Below are 18,078 nucleotides of genomic sequence, written 5' to 3' on the forward strand. Positions count from 1 at the left end.
TCCTTTGCGAGGACAGAGTGCTGGACTAATGACCCTGTGCTTTCAGGGATACTGCTTTTATGCTCTTCCATTATATTAATATTTAAATCAGGGATTAAAACATTGATGTCACCTAAGAGCTTTATTGCGTGTACTTTATTGGATGTAGGTCTTGCTCTGCCTGAAGCCTCAGGATTGACCATGCACTTGGACCCAAGGAGGACGCAGCGTTTTACCGTGTTAGTGCACTTAACCTCACCTGTGCGTGTTCCTTGACGAAAAGCGAGGGAAGCATTTTCAAACAAAATTGCTCTGACGTCCCCTGGCCTCCTGGCCATGAGCGTGGGGCTGGCCTCACCTGCGCCCCCGGTCAGACGAGCCTTGGAGGGAGCTGGGGACCAGGTTAGAGATCCCCCGTTCTCCTTCACAGCCAGCACTGACACCTCACAGCACCCCAGGGTGGTGTCACGAGCCTGCCAGGGCTCAGCGCACCCAGGGGTCGCCCCTTGCCCACCCTCCCTGGGACCAGGGGCTCCCACACCCCCCCAGCACCACCAGCGCCTGTCAGCTTGTGCCGAGTGTCACAGCATCCCCCTGTTATCACCCCAGTTCCCGGGCGGCGGGACCGAAGGGGAGCTCTGCTTTTGCTTTAGCCCATTCTCTCCCTCTCGGGTTCAGAGGACGGCTGGAAAATGTGAACCACCCCAAAGGAGCCTGTTGGTAAATGCCATTATTTTGAAGAGGCTTAAGAACCGTTTGCGGTTTCTAAGCCGTGATTCATGATCATCTGGGTCTGGTTTGTGATCTTTGAATGCTTTTGACTGGTGACTGTTGCAATTTCCCGGGGGCGCTGGTGGAGCATGCTGGTTCTTGCCTCTCTCTGGACTTCAAAACATTCAAGGCCTCGACAAAAGTAAATCCTAGCCCTCTTCTGAGGACTCAGGCAGCTTTTAGCTGTGCAGATCCCGCCCTGGCTGGTGAGGAATTGCAGGCACCAACCTCAGTGTGTCCGAGTAGCTACCCTCCCATCCCAGTTCCCATTTTGCCTGGTGGCTGCTGTGCACAGCGTGCTCCTCTCGGTGCAGCGCAGCGAGACCTGCCGAAGTGAGACCCGCCGAGGTGAGACCCGCCGAGGTGAGACCCCGCAGCTCCCGGCTGCTGCTGCTCTCCTTGGCTGCAGAGATGCTCTGCCACTCCACGGGCAGGAGCCCCTGCTGAACCCACCCAGTCTCGTCCAGTATCTCACCCACAAGTGGCACAGCAGGGAGAGGACGCTGATGGTCCAGCACTGGACCTGGGAGCCTCCAGCTCCCACCAAACCAAACCAAACCTGGCCCGGGAGGAAATATTCAGATCCCTAGTTCTTTCTTGGGGACGATCTATGGACTTGTGAGTTCAACAGTTCATGGGACTGGTGGCTAAAAGGAGTCCCTGGCAGAGCAGGGAAGGTTTGTCACTTGAGGGGCATCTGCTCAGGGTGCAGGTCACGTTTCCATTCCTTACAGAAGAAGTTTAAATAAAAGATGTGGTGCCTTCCCTCCCGCCGGAAGAAGAACAGCTGCTAAACGCTGTTAATGTTAAAAGCCCTCAATTAGGAAGAACACTAAAGGACAACACAGGAAGCCAGAAAGCTGCTCTGTAGCTAAAATAACTACTGTGAGGCGCTGTGATCACGGAGTGAGACCGAAGGAAAAATTGCGGGAGTGACATTCCCTTCCTGCCTGCAAGGATGGACCCCGGGGTGGGAAGGGCTGGGGACCGGAGGGGGAACATCCCAGAGCGCCGGTAGCTGGGACCAGTCCTCTCTGCACACCGGGGTCAGGCTCTCATGGGCAAATCCCACAGCCACGGCAATCAAAAAGGAAATTCAGCTTCACATCCAAGTGCGCTGCCCTTTCCCACACACGCTCTGAGGCAGAGTTTTTTGTTTTTATTTTTTTTACACAGGCATAGGAAAAGAGAGCTGCTTCAAGATGGCTTATTCGGACTCCCTAAGCGGCGTTCCAAGGAAGCTGAGCTCTCCCGTGTGCAGAGAGCAGGGCTGAGGCAGGAGCAGGCTGGAAGGGAATTGGCTCCATCTGGGTCAAATTCTGATCAGGGAGAGAGAGAGAGAGAGGGGGAGGAGGATGATGATTTTTCTCCTTGGAAATAAAAAGCTTCTAGCATCACCTGCTGCTTATCTTGCTGCAGTGACGTGTAGTTTCTTTCCCGGCCTAAAGAGCACAACCCTGGCTCCAAGAGGGGCTTAATTGCTATTAATCCCGTTAATTGAATTTGGTTCTCCTGTGCCACTTAGCACTCTGACTGAAGGAGGGAAATTGAAAAGAAAAAGGCTGGGACCCAGGCTCAGCTGACCCAAGGCACGTGACTCCTGCTGATATTATAAATATGCCCCCCCAGAGCTGGGGGTCTGTTCTGGGGGAGGCTGGTGGGTTTGGGTGGGCAGCGGTGGGATTGTGGGTGCCGTGCTGGGAAGAAGCGGCTCCTGCTGCAATTGGGCTCTGAGGGATCTGTGGGCTGAACGTTGAGTTCTTCGGTTAAGGTGAATTCCAGGTAATGACGCTATTTGGGGTAGCAGGGCACCAAGTACGCTCTCAGGGATGGCGCCCCTTCTGTAGGGCTTTATTTGAAAGCTGGTGTGTGGTCCGTGATAGGTTTTTTTTTTGTTTTGAAACCAGGTATTTTTGGGGTGCAGGGCACCAAAAGTGATTTTTGAATAGGTGTTTCCCCTCCGCGGTGGACCGCTCACCGGTGGCTCAGGGGCAGGAACGCGCTCTCCCGTCGGAGCTGTGTCTGCGTCTGCCGTTGCTGATGGGCAGGTGGGATTTTGGTGCGTGCCAGGTTTCTGAGCAGCCCCGCTGCGCTGGCACCCGCGCCAGTGCCTGCGCTCGCCAATCACTCCCACAGCAAGGGAGGCAGAGCGGGCTCTTTAGAAACAGGTTGCTTTATTCCTTTTTGTATTGGTAGCATTTCTGCTCGAAAAGGATTTTGAGACGGGGCTTTGTGGGCAATGAGCTCTGTTGCCTTTTTGCAAATGGGCTATATGAAATCCCTGTGGTGTTGGGAGGTTTTGTTCCTTCTGGGCCACATCCAGACCCTGGCTGCAACCTCAGGCTGGACGTTAGATGGTTGGGTGGCCATGGAAAAGTCTGTCTGTATGCTGTCTTCCTGCTCTCTGGAGTGAGACCTGCATGTTAACTAAATCCTTGGGCATCCCTCCCGTGGATTTGGGGTAGCACAATGCTGCTGTGCTACGTGTAAAGCAACCCCAGATGTATAAAGTTATGGTTGATTATTTTTTTTTTTGGTGGGGGGAGAGATCCTTAGTTTCTAGCTCTTGCCCTGTGCATGTCCCTGTGCGCTGCTGATCATCGCCAGGCCGTGGAAGAGGCAGAGCTGGGTGTGTTTGGGGGAGCGCTGCCAAATAACAGCACGGAAAGGTCTTGTAGCAAAGATCGTGTAAGCCTAAATCAGAGATCTGAAGTGAGTCAGAGGTTTAATTTAATTAGTTCTAAAATTAGAGTAGAGTGTCTGTAAGGGAAGGCAGGGCAGGAGGAAGGAAGATTTGGGGGCAGGCTTTATAAATGAGAATGGAGGAGTACAGGCTGGTGCTGTTTATACAGACTGATAGCAATGTCCCATGGCCTTTAATATATTTAATAAGCACGTTTTATACACAAATTAGTGTGCACAGCTCAGTATTGCCATTAATTGCATATCTTAGGCTAGTCAATTAATTTCTGGTTTTGCTTCCACGTGAGAACGATGCTCTTTTGTCTTTTCTCTCTTTACAGTTTCTACAGAAAAGAATATTGCCTTTTAACATGTGCGTATTATCTAGTACCTGCACAATGGCAGTAGGGCTTGTAGTGACTGCTGCAGGGTAAATAATCAGTAATAATGGTAGTTATTAACGCACAAAGAATGTAACAACGCTCTTATTTCTGGAGAAATTTAACATAAACTGTGTTTTGTAAACTGGTTGAACTATCTGACCTAGTGAATCCTTTGGCCTCTCTTTCACTTTCCAAAGAAGCTAAACGTTGATGAGCTGTTGGTTGAGGAATGAAGATGTGACCTAAGGACATTGTTGGCCAGTTAATGGAAAAGCAAATTTGGGCTTGAAAATGGCTTGGGTAGTGGATTTCTAGAGCAGGAGTATTCCGTCTTCCAACAATTTTTAATTAAAAGAAGAGCAAGTTAAATGTTTATAAGCTTGGGAAGATGATAAAGAATTCACCCATCTACCAACAAACGTTTTGTAATGCACATCAAGAGCCTTCCCAGAGTCCTGCTGAGCTTGGTGCCTTTGCTCCGTGTTTTGATTCTGCTTTGAGCAAATGCTGCCTGGAGGAGCTCACAGAGGTTTTGTGGGGAAGTTGCATTGCTACAGGGTTAAGCTAAACCCCACAACCATCACCAAAGGCATTTTGGGCCCCTAGGCATGCAGTGCATTTGCAGTATCTAAATGCACCTCTAATCACGGTGCATGAATATGGTGGGGTCATCTCCCTCCTCATTCCCAAGGTGTTTCTAAGCAGCTTGGGCTCCTCTCCATGCCCAAAAAAGTGGTGAGAGGTTCAGGAAGGGAATAGATATCTCTCTTGAGCATTGCCATCCTCTAAGAAAAGGGTTTTCAGTTGTGGAGGAGGAACAAAGCGCACCCAGAAGCTGTTCCTTGCTTATATCCCAGTGTGGGTGCTTGTCTTCTCCTCCTCTCCCTGAAGAACAGTCTTGGCATGGGGTGCCAAATCCCATGCTACACGGATGGTTGTGGCCAGACAGTCTGTCCTCCAGCAGCTCCGTGTCTGTCCCACACAACCGCGTGGAAAGGGGGAACGGCCCCGCGAGCCGCCAAGAATATTCTGCAGAATTCCCGCTGCTTTTGGGGTCTGGCGGGCATGTGAGGTGCCGAACAGTTGTGTGGATGGGCTGGGAGGGTGCCTGGGTGCCCCAGCGGGGAGGGATGGGCCGGGGACCGGGTGTCAGCAGGTGGCACTGTCTGCTGCGAGCCGGCCCCATGCTGTCCCTGCACCTCGGGGTGCTCCTGCGGGAGCGGGACCCGGGGAGCCCCGGCTCTGCCTCCCCTCCCGGGGTTTGCAACCATGTCGTAGGTGCAGGTGCGACACCCCCTGCGTAGGGGGGCAAATCTGGCATTTTTAAGGTGCTGCTGTGACTTAAGGTCTGTGCTCAGCAGGAAATTTAAGGCGCGTTGTACGCCCTGTTTTAAACAGGTATTCAGAGTGATTCTTGATGCGAAGAAAAGCCTTCCCTTGGGATGGGATTGTATCTGTAATAGAAGTAAGGCTTCTACCCCCGCTGCCTCTAATAACTGCAGTTAGAGAATTGCATTTCATCTGCCTGAAATTCTCCTGCCGCTTCGGCGAGACGTTGGACTGATTTCAGCTCTTTCCCCGTATTGATCTGCTGTTGCAGAGCGTTGTTTAAAGGCTGCCCTTCTCCATCCAAAAGGCTTTGGGATCCCGACATCTTCACAGGGTTTAGTGAGCAATTTGGGACCTCAGGATGAATGGTAATGAATAATTGTCAGCAGTTAGCGCTGAGCCACAGCCATTGGAAATGATGAGAAAAATGAAGCGGCTCTTCCTCGTAAACCCTGCAATTGTGGGTTCTCCCTGCCACCGGCGCGGCGGCGGAGGAGCAGGAGTCCCACTCCGGGTCAGTGGAGTTGCAAAAGCAGGGAGACTTTCACCTGCGTGCTCTGAGGAACCCTGGGGACAGCAATTGCTGCTTGGAGTGAAAGGGAATGGGGAGCAACCTCCCAGCCCTGCCTGGTCCGTCACGGGAAGAGCGGGAGCGCTCCTGCGGCTCACGCAGTCCCCGCTCCTGAGTGAGTAGTTTCATCCGTGAAAAATTATAATAAGTGCAGCCATCACTGACGGTGGGGTCTGGTGGGTAACCCCTCCTTGTGAGTGTGGGCCACCCCACTCTCCCTCTCCACAGCCCCCTCTCTCTCGGGGCTGTTGAGGGACCAGGGTGTTTCCTTCCCTCCTCCTGAGCACACCAGGGTGCCCTGGCATGGGAGCTCTGCCCGCTGGCTGAGGGAGGAGTGCAGCCCGTGGCTTCAACAAAGAAATAGTCTTTTCAGGTGACAAAACACTTTTTTGGCTGGTTACAGCTTGGAGGTATAGGATGGACCTGGTGAAGGTGGGTGCCGTGCTGCGTGCTGGCGGTGTTTGAGCGAGTCCTGACTGATGTGAAGGATATCTGAGGGGGAGCATCACTCCTGGTGACGTGTGTCCCACCCTGAGTGAGCTGCCACCATGCTGGTGTGACACATGCTGACTTCCTCCACTCTCCCAGTTGAAGGCCGGCTCCCCTTCCAGCTCCCTGCTTCAGAGGGTTGTGGTGTTCCCTAAACCAAGCTCTGCCTGAGCTGGAGGAAATAAGTGTCATTTCAAGTGCAGAATGAGATGGGACATTCTGCCCCAGCTTTTAGCAAAAGCTAAGCACTGCCAGTAGCTCGTGTCGGGTGTCAGCTGTCTGTCTAGCTTCAGTCGTGTCAAACTTTGTCCCCATATTCTGGTACCATCCTCACTGGCCTCTGCTTCCCCCCCCCCCCCCAAGATGTAGGACTTTTTATGGGCCTGTTAAAAAAACACTTAGTGCGTGTGCCCCTGGGTGTCCAGCTGGTCCTGGTGGCTGCGTGTCGGTGGTCTGCTCTGTCTCGCTTTTCTCAGATCATTTTCCTTCCAGGTCGTTGACTGATGGTGAACAGAAAGTGCTCAAGAAGCCAAGTCACTTGGGGCACGGAGGAGAACAAAGGTGCTCGGTGACAACTCTACTTAGGCAGCCGTGACTGTTTCTGCAGCATTTCTGCTCTCTGAGGTGTACTCTGCGTGTGGTTCCCCTGATGGCCCCTGCCTGGGGCTGGGAGTCAAGTGCAGTCAGCTGGGAGTCAGCTTGGGGTGGCCTTGGGAGAGGCACTTAACTCTCTCCTTCTCACTGATGGGGAAATGGATAAAAATAAAGATGCTCGCCTCCCTCTGAGGGTGGTGAGAGGATTAATTGGTTAATGTTTGCGAAGTGCTTTGAAGTTGAAATAGGACAGAGGAGTGCTAACCTGGATTGCAAAAGCTAGATGTGTCATGTGGAGGTAAAGGCTGTGCTGAGGAGGCATTGTGAGCCTTAAACCCCCTGTCCTTCAGATGTCAGGCGCCTCACGGGTTGACCTGTGCTCTGAGGCACTCAAACACAGGGATTAGAGAGAATGACAATTGCGACACCGAGACCTTTCCGTCCCCATTTAGTCCTGGGACAGGCTGTCACGCTGCAGTCTGAGTGGCCAGCTCTGGCTGTAATGGCGGTAGCATCGCACCCTCCTCATCCTTGGGACTGAGCTCGTGTGGGCAAGGAGGGCCGGCACGTTTTATGGGGAGTGAAATCTGGTTCCGGGTTCAGCGTTGGGGAAATCGGAGCTGGAGCGGGGTTGAGCAACGCGGGCTCCCTCCCGGGGAGGAGCGTGAGAACTAGTGCACCCAAAGCAGGAATGTGTTTGGCGACCTGGGTATAAGCCACGGCGGGTGGGGGCGGTGGTGCTGGAGCTGTGTTTAGCCGGGGTGTGTGTCCACCCACTGGCGGTTGCTCAACAGGCTGAAGGAGGAGGAGGCAATGTTTGCTTGGCTGCTCGTGGCGCTGGGCACCTGCTGGGGGGTGAGCCTGGTGAGGAGTCCCAGACACAATGGGATGTCCCGTCCCCAGGGAAAGGGGAGCTGCCATGGGGTGGCCGATGTTCTGGGTTTGGCGCAGAGCGTTCCTGAGGTCTGTGTGCCAGCCCTTAGGACAAACTCTCTGCATGCCATGCATTGTGCTGCCTTGTCCATGTACTGCAGAGCATCCACAGTGGAAGAAGAGAGGTCAAAAACCATTTTCTTTCCTCCTGACAGAGTGGAGAGGGCAAGACTTTGTGCTGCAGGATGAGGAGCAGTGACAGAAGCCAGCAGCAGAGCTGGCTGTCACACCCAGTGCTGTCCTGAGTGGGACCAGACTTGAAACTTTCCTTCTGAAGGACAGAGCGTGTGGAGGTGGGTCAGCATTTGTTTGCTGCCTCTCGTGGACCCTCTTGTCTGCCTCTCATGGCACAAAGTTGCTGGGGGACTGCTGGATGTAGGACCATGCAAGTCTGGCCTCTGTCATCCCATTTCTCCACTGTTTGTGGTCCCTAGCGAGCAGACCACCTCCATAGTCCTTCGGGTTTTTGTCCCTTTTGTGATGCAGGGAGAACGGGAGATGGTGCTGGCCTCTGGGTAAGGAAGGCTGGGGCAGTGAGCTGTGTGAGCCTGGCTTCAATCCAGCAGAAGGAGCTGCTCAGAGCTGTGCCTGGCTGCTGGATGCGTTCGTCACTTGTGTGGATCCACACGAGTTTCAGCAACGGCAGAAGTGTTTGTCTTGGACTCTTGATCTTAGTACGTGGGATCCCCTTTCTCTGTACTTCATGGACAGGTGGTGCTGGGATGGGTGAACTCGTGGACCCCCAATAGGTGTTTGGGACAAAGCAAGGGAAGACCAGACCTAGAGCCACCTGGCCCCGTGGTAGCCCAGAGGCGAGCTGCAGCCCTGCAGTAATTGGCAGTATCTGGGCAGCCGGACCCTCCGGGAGCAGGCTGAGCTTTGGCAAGCAGATCAAGGGATTTGAGTGGGAGAAGATACGCAGCCTCCTAGGGAGGAGCAGCCTGTCGGGGAAGGCTGGGGTGGCAAGGTGGAGTCTGGAGGAGGGTGCAGGTATCTTTCACTTTCATTGGCTTCTCCTGCAAATGTGGGACTGTGAGCCAAGAGGTGTCACTGCAGACAGCAGTCTGGTCCTCGCAGGGAGCCTGCTGTCGTCCCCTTCCTGCCTTCCAAAGCAGGTGGCACCGCTCTGCCCGCACCCGTTCCTTGGCACAGGTTGTATACGCTGCTTGGTGGTTACCTGTGGTTGCTCTGCACCACTCCTTTCCCCTGGGAAGGATCAAACTGCTGCTGTTGCAGCAGCCTGTCATCCAAATGCCTCCAAGTGGGGAAGAGCCTGGGGACCTGTTTTACAAGGGTCAAACAGATGTAAATAGCTTTTCTACAAAGATTCCTGCTCCACTTCCTCCATCCCAAATGCTATAACAGCCCCTGAGGAGGTTTCTTTTTGCTTTGGTTAGTGTACCCTGCTGAGGACTCAGCCCACACAGCCGGTTTTGGGCTCTTCGTGGCTTCTTCAAGAAGGCAGCCAAATGTTTGTTTTATGGACACCCTCATAACGCATATGGGTTTTCCAAGGAACAGCCAAAGGCGGGGGGGAGGGGGGAACTATGAGGAACTCTTCATCTGGGTTGACTCACGCTTGTTGCTTCAGATGAGTTTATTATTCACCATGTACCCATTACTGCCTGGGGCCTGCGTAGCTCCACGCTCAAAAAAGATTTTGGGTTTTTTTGCTTAAACCGCATCACAGCAGTGCTGCCGAGAACTTGTTTGCTGTCGCCGTAAGTGCCGTCACTCCAAAGCTCTGGGATGAGGCAGGATGTAACTGACTTCCTCCTCCTTCTCCGTAGAAAAGTGTTTTTTTCCTGGACAGTCCTACCCCACCCAGCCAGAGGAACCCTTCCTCCCAGCAGGAAAACTGCGGTGCCAAGTTAAATGGCATGCAAATACGGTGGTCTCATTTGTGGGACTTTGTAACTACGGCCGCAAGCAAAGGGTAAGAGCGGGGAGGTTAAAGCTTTGCTTGTGACTCCTCTTGTCCTGAGCACCACTGGGGTGGAGGGTGATTGAAAGCGCAAAACTAATCTTGTTTGAAACTGGGGATTTCCCATGGAATGACAGCTCTGCTTTCCGGCACTGTTGTCTTCTGTGAGTAAGTGTGCTCCCTGGTGAGGGCACTGCATGTTCCCTTTGTAACCCAGAGCGCCGCCTTCTCTGGCGGGCCATGGTGCCAGTGCCAGCAATGCCGTCCAAGGGTATGCTGCTCTGAAACTGGCAGTGCCATTAGGGCAGCCCCACTATGCCTTATTAGAGAAAATAATCAGAACCACTATTTGGGCTTTGGTTTTGGTGTCAGAAGGCCCTGTAGAAGCACGATCCAGTGTTCACGTGCTAGTCCTGTGAGAGGTGAACCTGCAGAGATGATGCTCTAAGGGAGGGTGGGCAGGGGGAGAAAGGAGTTAAGGCCTCTTGGGGAGCAGTGGCATCTGATCTGCTGTTGTGCACCTGAACTATTAGAATTATACTTCTTGGGCTGGGAATTTCTGTCACTGAAAGCTTCTCGTTACAGAAATCGTGTCCAGTGAGGAGGGATGAAACTGTCTCTCCAGTAGCAGGGTGAAACAGCTGTGCAACGCGAGCTCTCCCTCACCTCCCGAACATCAGTGCTGTTAACATGGACCTCAGCAGCAGATGAGCGTGAGTCTGGGGACGTGGTGGGGGACGTAAACCCTGTTCATGTTACCGGATCCTGGGCTCAGCTCCGGGGAAGGTGAAGAGGGTCTTACCCTAACCACTGACTCATTTGGTGGCCAGTGGCAAATCTCTCCTTTCTCCATAGCCCAGCTGATAAACAGCAGACGCTACTCCCAGGTCGGCTTCTTCAGGCTACTGGAAAAAGGACTCAGTTGGCATAAAGCCCCTAGGAGGTGATGGCCAGTTACACAAATAGCAGGTCTTTGTATGCACTAATGGAAGGGCAGCACCTGGGGCTCTGGGAGCAGCTGGGTGGAGAGCTGATCAGATAGCACCTCCCCAGCCAGCTGTTACTGTGGGGGGGAATTTGCTCAATTCCAAATCTAAGTCCCGAAACAGAAGTTGGGGAGTAAGGCAGTGGCAAACCCGTGCTTTGGAGGGTGTGAGATCCTGGGCTAGGACACAGCAGCCCGCTGACAAAGAACAGGTTGCTTATTTTCTTGACACTAAAATCCTTATATCCCCGGCTTGCTGAGTGTGCCCTGTTGTCTACAACACAAATGACCCAGTTTGAACGGACTAGTTAAATCTTTAAGCTACGCTGATGAAACACAACATAAAAAATCTCAGACCGTGCAAAGCATCTTTTCACTTGGGTTCACTTAATTTGTGAAGTGCTGAGGCTAGAAGTGAAGAATGAGACTCGTGATAGAGAAGTCAAGTTCACCGATGTCCTGAAGTTATTCAAGCATCCTGAGAGCTGTTCTTCATTCAGGGCAGAGGCATGGACTTTCCCACATCTCTTTGGTTTCCTCTTTGGTTTTTGATGCTTTTGAGAGCTGTTTTTAGTCTTGCTTATTAATCTGGTTTGCTGCAGTGGTGCCACAGGGAGCCACCGCCGCTGGCGTGACGGGCTTTCAGTCTAATTTGAAACAAGAAGTAACAAGGGAACACAACCCGGAGTGGGAGGCAGAGGGTGTAATGAGATCCCAGGTTTGATAGCCTGCATGTTGCAGAACGTGGTGTGTTTGAGTGCCTTCTTTGCAAATCTTGGGTCCCTTTTTGTAAGTTTTAGGGAACAATATCAACCTGAAGGTCAAGATCAATACGTGAAGAATAACAGTGTTGGTTCCAACTGTCCCTGAACTATTAATTTGCCTGTATTTTTGGAGATGGAGAAACTCAGTGGAGGTGGTTTTTTAGACCTGGTGCACAAAGGGTTCAATGGTGCTGTCGGTGGGAGAAGTTACCAAAAGGAACTTCAAAGGTTGCTGCTGCTGTTGAAGCAGTAGCGCAATATGATGCAAAATGAACCAGAGCAGCCAAAGCAGGGGCTGCAGTTCCGGGGAAATTTCGGGGTGAGGAGGGCAATGCACTGGTTTTGACAGGAACAAGGGGAGTTATTAAAGGAAGGATGAGGAATAAGCAAGGATGGAGCTCATCAGCTGCCTTTAAAATGTAGGACGTGGGAAAACTGGGGGAAATGTGTTGGCATGCATCCCAGGCTGCACTGATTTATTTTTAAACAAGGAATCTATCATTATGAGATGTAAAGACTTACAGCAGCTGTTCTCTGCGCAGGGATGTGAAAGTCCTTGGGCATCCTGGGAGTGAAAGTGGATCTTCCCTCTCTCACTCCTCCTTATTCCTCCACAGTAAAAGCTGATCAGCCCCTCCCTGCCAAAAGTGAAGTGCCAAATATTTCCCCTTGATTTATTCCTTTTATGATTAGCTGCCCTCTGTCCTGGCAGCTTGTTCTGGTTCAAAATGTCTGCAGTTACCCTGGGACTGGGGATATTTGGCTACGGTGTTGTGAGTCATGAAGTTTGACTTCCTCAGTTCAAGGCAGCCAGCCAGAAGGACCTGGTTAGCTTGGCCCATGTTGATCAGGAAGCATGGGTGGCTTTGGGAGCTGTGTTGCCCTTTTATAAGGGTTTCTTTGGGCTCCACGCTTCAGTTCCTAAAGCTACTCATGGTAGAAGTGAAATTGCGGGAGGAGGAAGACTAAAGGATCCCTTGCAGGGAGGAAAGTGCCCAAATCTCGCTGGGGAGACCTGGCATGGGGAGATCTGATGGGCTTTGGGGTCAGATCTGTGTACCTCTTTCCAAGCCTGGTGCAAGGCTGGAGCTCAGATAAAAGCAAAGCGTGCGGTTGTTGGCTGGCCGCAGAGAGAAGGTGCTCCGCGGGGAAGAGACCTTGCTGCTGGCTCTGCTTCGGCTCCCGAGGGCCGGTCCGTCAGTGGCTCGTGTGAATGTCAGGGTTCAGCTCTCCCAGGCACCAGGCAAAGGGATTATTTCTACCACACATAAAAAGATTTCAGGGTTTGGCATCTGCTTTGAGGTTCTCGCTGCCAGGCTTAGTAAAGAGGCTTAGGAGTACTCAAACCAGGGAAATAAATCTGCTGCACCTCTTATCAAAAATAATGGATAGTAGGCTTCAAAGGAAGAGGAGAATCTTTGTTTTGTAGCCTACTTACGTGTCTGGTCTGACTGAGTCTCAACGTTGTCTCTTTGCACCGGTGTAACAGTCAGTGGGAAAATAAATAGAAACCGATATGTCTAGGAATAGATCTGGCGAGTGGGTGGGACACCTCCAGTGCTGGGGAGGCTCTTCAAAGAGAGGAGACATCGTCTCCACCTGGGTTGCTGCCACGGGATGCCGAGGGGCAGGGCTGCGGCTCACCGGGATTGCACGCGGCTGCCCGAGGTGGATTTTTATGGAGCAATCAAGGTAATTAGCAAACACAAGTTTTTCCACGTACCAAACATTGTCGAGGGCAGTAATTCAGCCCCATGCTTGTTATTGTAGTGAGCGTTGGGCAGGAGTGTCCTGGGAATTTGTCACATCCCAAGAGGGGGGGAGCCCATCAAAGTGTCCTCGACTTGCTGATGTTGGCTTGCCACCCTGAAACAAAGGGCTGATGAAACAGCATTAGCCAAGCTGGTTGCTAATGAGGGCCAAAGAAGATCTGGAGCCAGGATTTGTTTATAGCTCTTTGTTTTGTCATTGTTAGGGAGACAGAAGAGGAAGTGTCACTCAGAATATAAATCATGACATCCAAACAAAGGACTGACATCTGGGTGTGATTTTGGATTTCATGTCCTAGGAATCTCCTGAGGTTTAAAGCCCAAAATTTTAGCCCAAGATGTTGGCAATTTGTCCTGTTTTCAGAAGGTTTGGTGTCACTTCGGGACAGGGACAAAGAGGCAGTCCAGATCCCTAGACCAGGACTGCCATGTTCTGAGACCTGAGAAAGTCCACACCGACCCTGAGAGCCTGCGCCAGCTCGGGATAACTCCTCTACCTGGGTCCTGGATCCGACCGAGGTCGGCTGTGGGTGCCGAGGGGAATAAACAGGGCAAGCACAGGGTAATTCGTCCTGTGATAAAGCTTCATGTGGCTTAGGGACTTGCCAGCCACAGGCTGCATCTCCATCATCATGTTTAATAGCCACTGATGGACCAGTCTGTGAATTTGTTTAATTGACTTTTGACTCCCTTGATGTGTTTGACATCCACAACATCCTGGGGCGATGAGTTCCACAACGCAATTAGATTGTATGGGGAGGGGAAAAAAAAAACCACCACTTCCTTTTGTTTGTTTAAGCCTACTATATGATAATTTATTTAGTATCCCTCAATTCTAGTGCTATGAGTAATCCTGAACAACGTCTACTGTTCGTTTTCTCTGGGCCACTCCTGATTTGTGGACTCCGTTGTAACCGTAGCCCCCTCTGTAGCCTGTTCTCTGTGACAGGACTTGCTGTGAGTTTAGACAAAAGCCCTTCCTATTTCTGCTCTTTTCTGTGGCCAGGAGAGGGGCTCTCTGCCCTGTCTAGCTCCCTCCATCCCTGTTGTGATGATGATGAGGAAGGCCATAGTGCCACAACTGTGCAGAATGCTGCAGCTGAGCAGAGCCAGCAGTCATACAGCAGCACGATAGAAATAATTTGTTTTATCCTCTCTCTTCCCTAACGCTTCCTATCAGGTGCTAAACAGCTCTGATTGCTGCTCAGCAATGGAGTGACACTTATTTGTGACCTTACCCACGGTATGTCCATACTACATCCCCTGACGGTGATCGCTAATGCAGCGCTGTAATATGCAGGTGTACCATAGCTAGCTTTTTCCCCTAAGTTTCTCGTTACTGAAATTTGGCTGCCACTTTCTTGTCCAGCCACTGTCAGGAGCAGCTTTTGCTTTTCTCTCAGTTGACTTGAAGCTTTGAACTCTCCTGAATCATCCCGTTTGTCCCTTTGCTAATTGACTTTTCAGCGTCATTTACAAAAAGCTGAGCTGCAGAGATTCCTGTCGGGTCTCACCTCCACTGGGAGAGCTGACCTCTTATTACTGTTTTCATTTTTAACCATTTTTAACTCAAAGAAGCTGCTGCTTTATGTTATGGTACCTTACAGTCTTCAGAAGCCTTTAGAGGAGGAGGGATCTTGAAATCGGTTCATTAGAAACAGAAGTTCATTGTGTCACGCAGCGCCATTGCTTCCCACGCCTGAGGGGACTCTAACGGACTGGTGGGGCAGGATTTGCCTCCCCAAAACCTGTGATGAGTCTTCCCCAGTCTATCACTTCTCTCCGTGTACTTCCTTACCCTGTTATATGAGCCTTCCTCCCTGCTCCCAACAGCGCAGTACGGAGCTTGGGCTGGGTGATCCTGTGTTTGAGCCCCTTCAGTGCTGGGTTGGGGGGGTTTAGTCCCTGACTGTGGCTCTGTTACCAGGATTTACCAGTTTATTGTGAATAAGAGTTAATCTACTATGGGGTTACCTTCCTTGGGGGCTCCCTTAGCCCTGTGATCGTGGACTCTTCAGTGTGGTTTGTTTTTTTTTTTTTTCAATTAGTGCCTGTGACTTGAAAAATTCTGCTCAGAATATTTGGTATGTTTTGGCACGGTTGCAGATTTTACATTTTAGACTTTGTTTTTACATTTTCATTATTTGGACAGTGCTTCTACTTAGCCTCATTTTGCTGTTAATTGTCCCACTTTAAGCGTGCTAGCTTTTATTCTAAATTTTTTTCCCCTTAAGAGATGCATGTTTACTTGAACGACTTCTTCAAACGATCTTCCCGCCTCCTGGGTGTGTTTTTCCGTACTGGCTTTTCCTTTTTAATTTTCTTTGAATGAGTGTCTGTGTTTTTAGGCAGCTCCTGCTTCTAGTTAAGCTTGCAGTAGCAGGTTTGCAAGGCTACCTTCAAGTTTGTCAGATTTGAGGTGCAAAGAGCCACCGGCAATATGCTTGAAATCAACCCCCCTAGTTCCTGGGTGCTGCTCAGGATGTGCTGAAGAAGCAGCTCTCTGCTGCAGGGGTCAGAAATTGCTGCTGGGAGGAGCAGTAGCTTCCCATCTTAAATGCAGACATATTCTCCCTGTCAGTTATCCCATTTGTACAGGGAGACGGACATCTGCCGTTGTTTGTGCTTGTGTCCTCTCATCTCCATCACGGCCTCACGCATCTCCCTTAAGGTTTTGCAGTTGTTGCCCTGTTCTGGATGGGCGGATGATGGAGTAAGTCTGGGCACAGGACCGCAATCCTAGGGACACCGTGGTGCTTGTTGATACAGTTAACTTGGTTGCGCTCTTTGATAAGTTCTCCTTGATGTTTGTCTTAATGCCCAGCTCTTTGACGCTCAGCTCCTCCACCTGCACAGCCTGCGCTCATTCTTGTATAATCCATACCCACTCATTACCGTGTTCTGCTGCTTATCTTCCCTCCACCAGGTTTCTGAGGCGCTGGTTATGTTAATAGCCCCAGCTGAAACCAGGGCACTGCTGTTCGCTCACCTTGCTTTTCAGACGCTGGGTGCTTGGATCCACATGCGTACGTGGTGTCTTGTTCTGTTCTCTCTCTCTGCAGGCCCAAGAGGGATGTCTGCTGGCGCTGCAGTCTGCTGTTTCCTCCCTGACGGGTTTTTGCTTCTCTCCTATCCTTTTATTCAAGGATACAATTTTTTCACGACTTGTCCACTGGAGACTGCGTTTTCCCAAACCACATGTCTTGTCAAACTGTTGGCTTTCCCCCAATATTTGGTTTAAGACCTTTCTGTGCCAGTAGCCTTGACCTGTTTTCATTTGGATTAAGCTTTTGGATATTTACTGTATAGGATCTACCTACTCAAGCCTGTCTTCAAGGTACTAGAGTCTGAACCTTGCAGTGACTCTGGATTTCATTATAGGGCACTGGGGGAAGCACTTCTGAGCGTGTTACTGAGTTGGTCCTGGCCTTTAGCCTGGTAGCTACTTGCTGAATCTTGCCTTCAAGATTGTTCTCTCCATCCTGCGTTGGTGGTGGCCATGTGGACCACACCATGAGTTCTTCCCCCGCTCAGAGTAAGGGACAGTCCAGATGTGAGACCACCCTGTTGGCATCCAGCAGGCAATTGATGTTCTGGTCCTCAGTTGTCTTGTTTCCATTGCACTGACCTTTTTCATCCTATTGGCAGAATCCACTGTTTTCAGAGGGATATCCTTAGTGTGAAAGGATATACCTCCCTCCTCAGGCAGTTTTTTGGAGCTGCTGGTCTGCGTGAGTGCTCCATGGTGTTCCAGAATGTGTCACTGCTATCTCTCTGGTCCCAGAAGACCTCCAGTTTGGCTGTTCTTGCTATAAGACTTGGCATTTTGGGGTCTGTGGCTACCCTTCACAATGTGCAGACCTGAGTGATGTGCCCATGACCAGCTCTAACTCACGTGCACAAAGCTGTCCAACTGCGTACGTGCAACAAGTCTAATGGAGCTCAAATCCTCAGCATGGATCCTCTGCTCACACCTTGTGATCCCATTAAGATAGACTAATTGGGATGATCATCTGAAAAGGGTCTTCAAACATCCACTAAACAGGGGCAGACCAAATAAATTATTCCCTTGAACAGTACTGTAATCATGTGTAAATGCTTATACTTTTTTTTTTCTTGTGGGATTTTTGCACCTTTTCAAAGCTGTTGCTTTTTGAAAGGTCCTACAAATATCCAGCAAGAAGCTACAGGGACGTCTAGCATTCCTGAGCAAAACTTAACCGTTTTTCCTGTTGCTCAGTGGTAAGGTGAATTCATGTCCTGTCACTTAGTGATTCAAAATCCCCTCCGTTGCATTCTCACCACAAATTCAGGATCCCTTGTGAATCCTGGGAAATTCCACTAAAGCACGTAGTCTAAGCATCCCACAGGGGCCTCAAACGTAATCCCACGCAATGCAAGTGTTTGTTTTGAACGTGGCTGGGGTGTTGCAGTGACTTGCAGTTATTGTTGTAGTGATTTGGATAATTTAAAAGTGAGATGTTTTGATTTTATGTGGAAGCTGGAGTATAGAAAAGCTCGAGTATGAAGCAAAACATCTTATTTGGCCTGAAATTTTTTTAACTCTCCTCGACTTTTTTTTTCTAGAATTGATAGTGAACAGAAAATGGGTATTAGCACCACTGTGACCTTGGCGCCGTGTATATGCACTCAATTAGGAGAAAATATTACAACAAAAGTTGCCCAGGTTTCTTAGTAAACATGAGACTTATTATTTTTTTGTTATTAATTAAATCTCCAGCCTGAAGATATGCTAATTATCTTAGATGTCAGTCTAATCTCTAGGAGAGCATCTTCAAAAGCATGGAGGGGAAAAGCCTAGGGCATACGGATATGCTGTTTTTCAGTTTTATTTGATGCCATACCTTGAAAACAAATAATAAATTCCATTTAACTGCTTGCTTT

At 50.5% G+C, this 18,078-nt stretch overlaps 1 protein-coding gene across 2 annotated transcripts in view; it reads left to right on the forward strand.

The window, feature by feature from the left end:
• Positions 1-2,448: 2,448 nt before the first annotated feature.
• Positions 2,449-18,078, forward strand: part of LOC128916200 (serine protease inhibitor Kazal-type 5-like) — a 43,816-nt gene continuing 28,186 nt past the window's right edge. For both annotated transcript variants that reach the window (XM_054217542.1, XM_054217543.1), the window contains exons 1-2: positions 2,449-2,532; positions 10,241-10,368. The gene's annotated coding sequence lies outside the window, so the exon portion shown is untranslated. The remainder of the gene's footprint in view (positions 2,533-10,240; positions 10,369-18,078) is intronic.

Source organism: Rissa tridactyla, chromosome 11 (genome assembly GCF_028500815.1).
Source record: "Rissa tridactyla isolate bRisTri1 chromosome 11, bRisTri1.patW.cur.20221130, whole genome shotgun sequence".
Classification (NCBI taxonomy): Eukaryota; Metazoa; Chordata; class Aves; order Charadriiformes; family Laridae; genus Rissa; species Rissa tridactyla.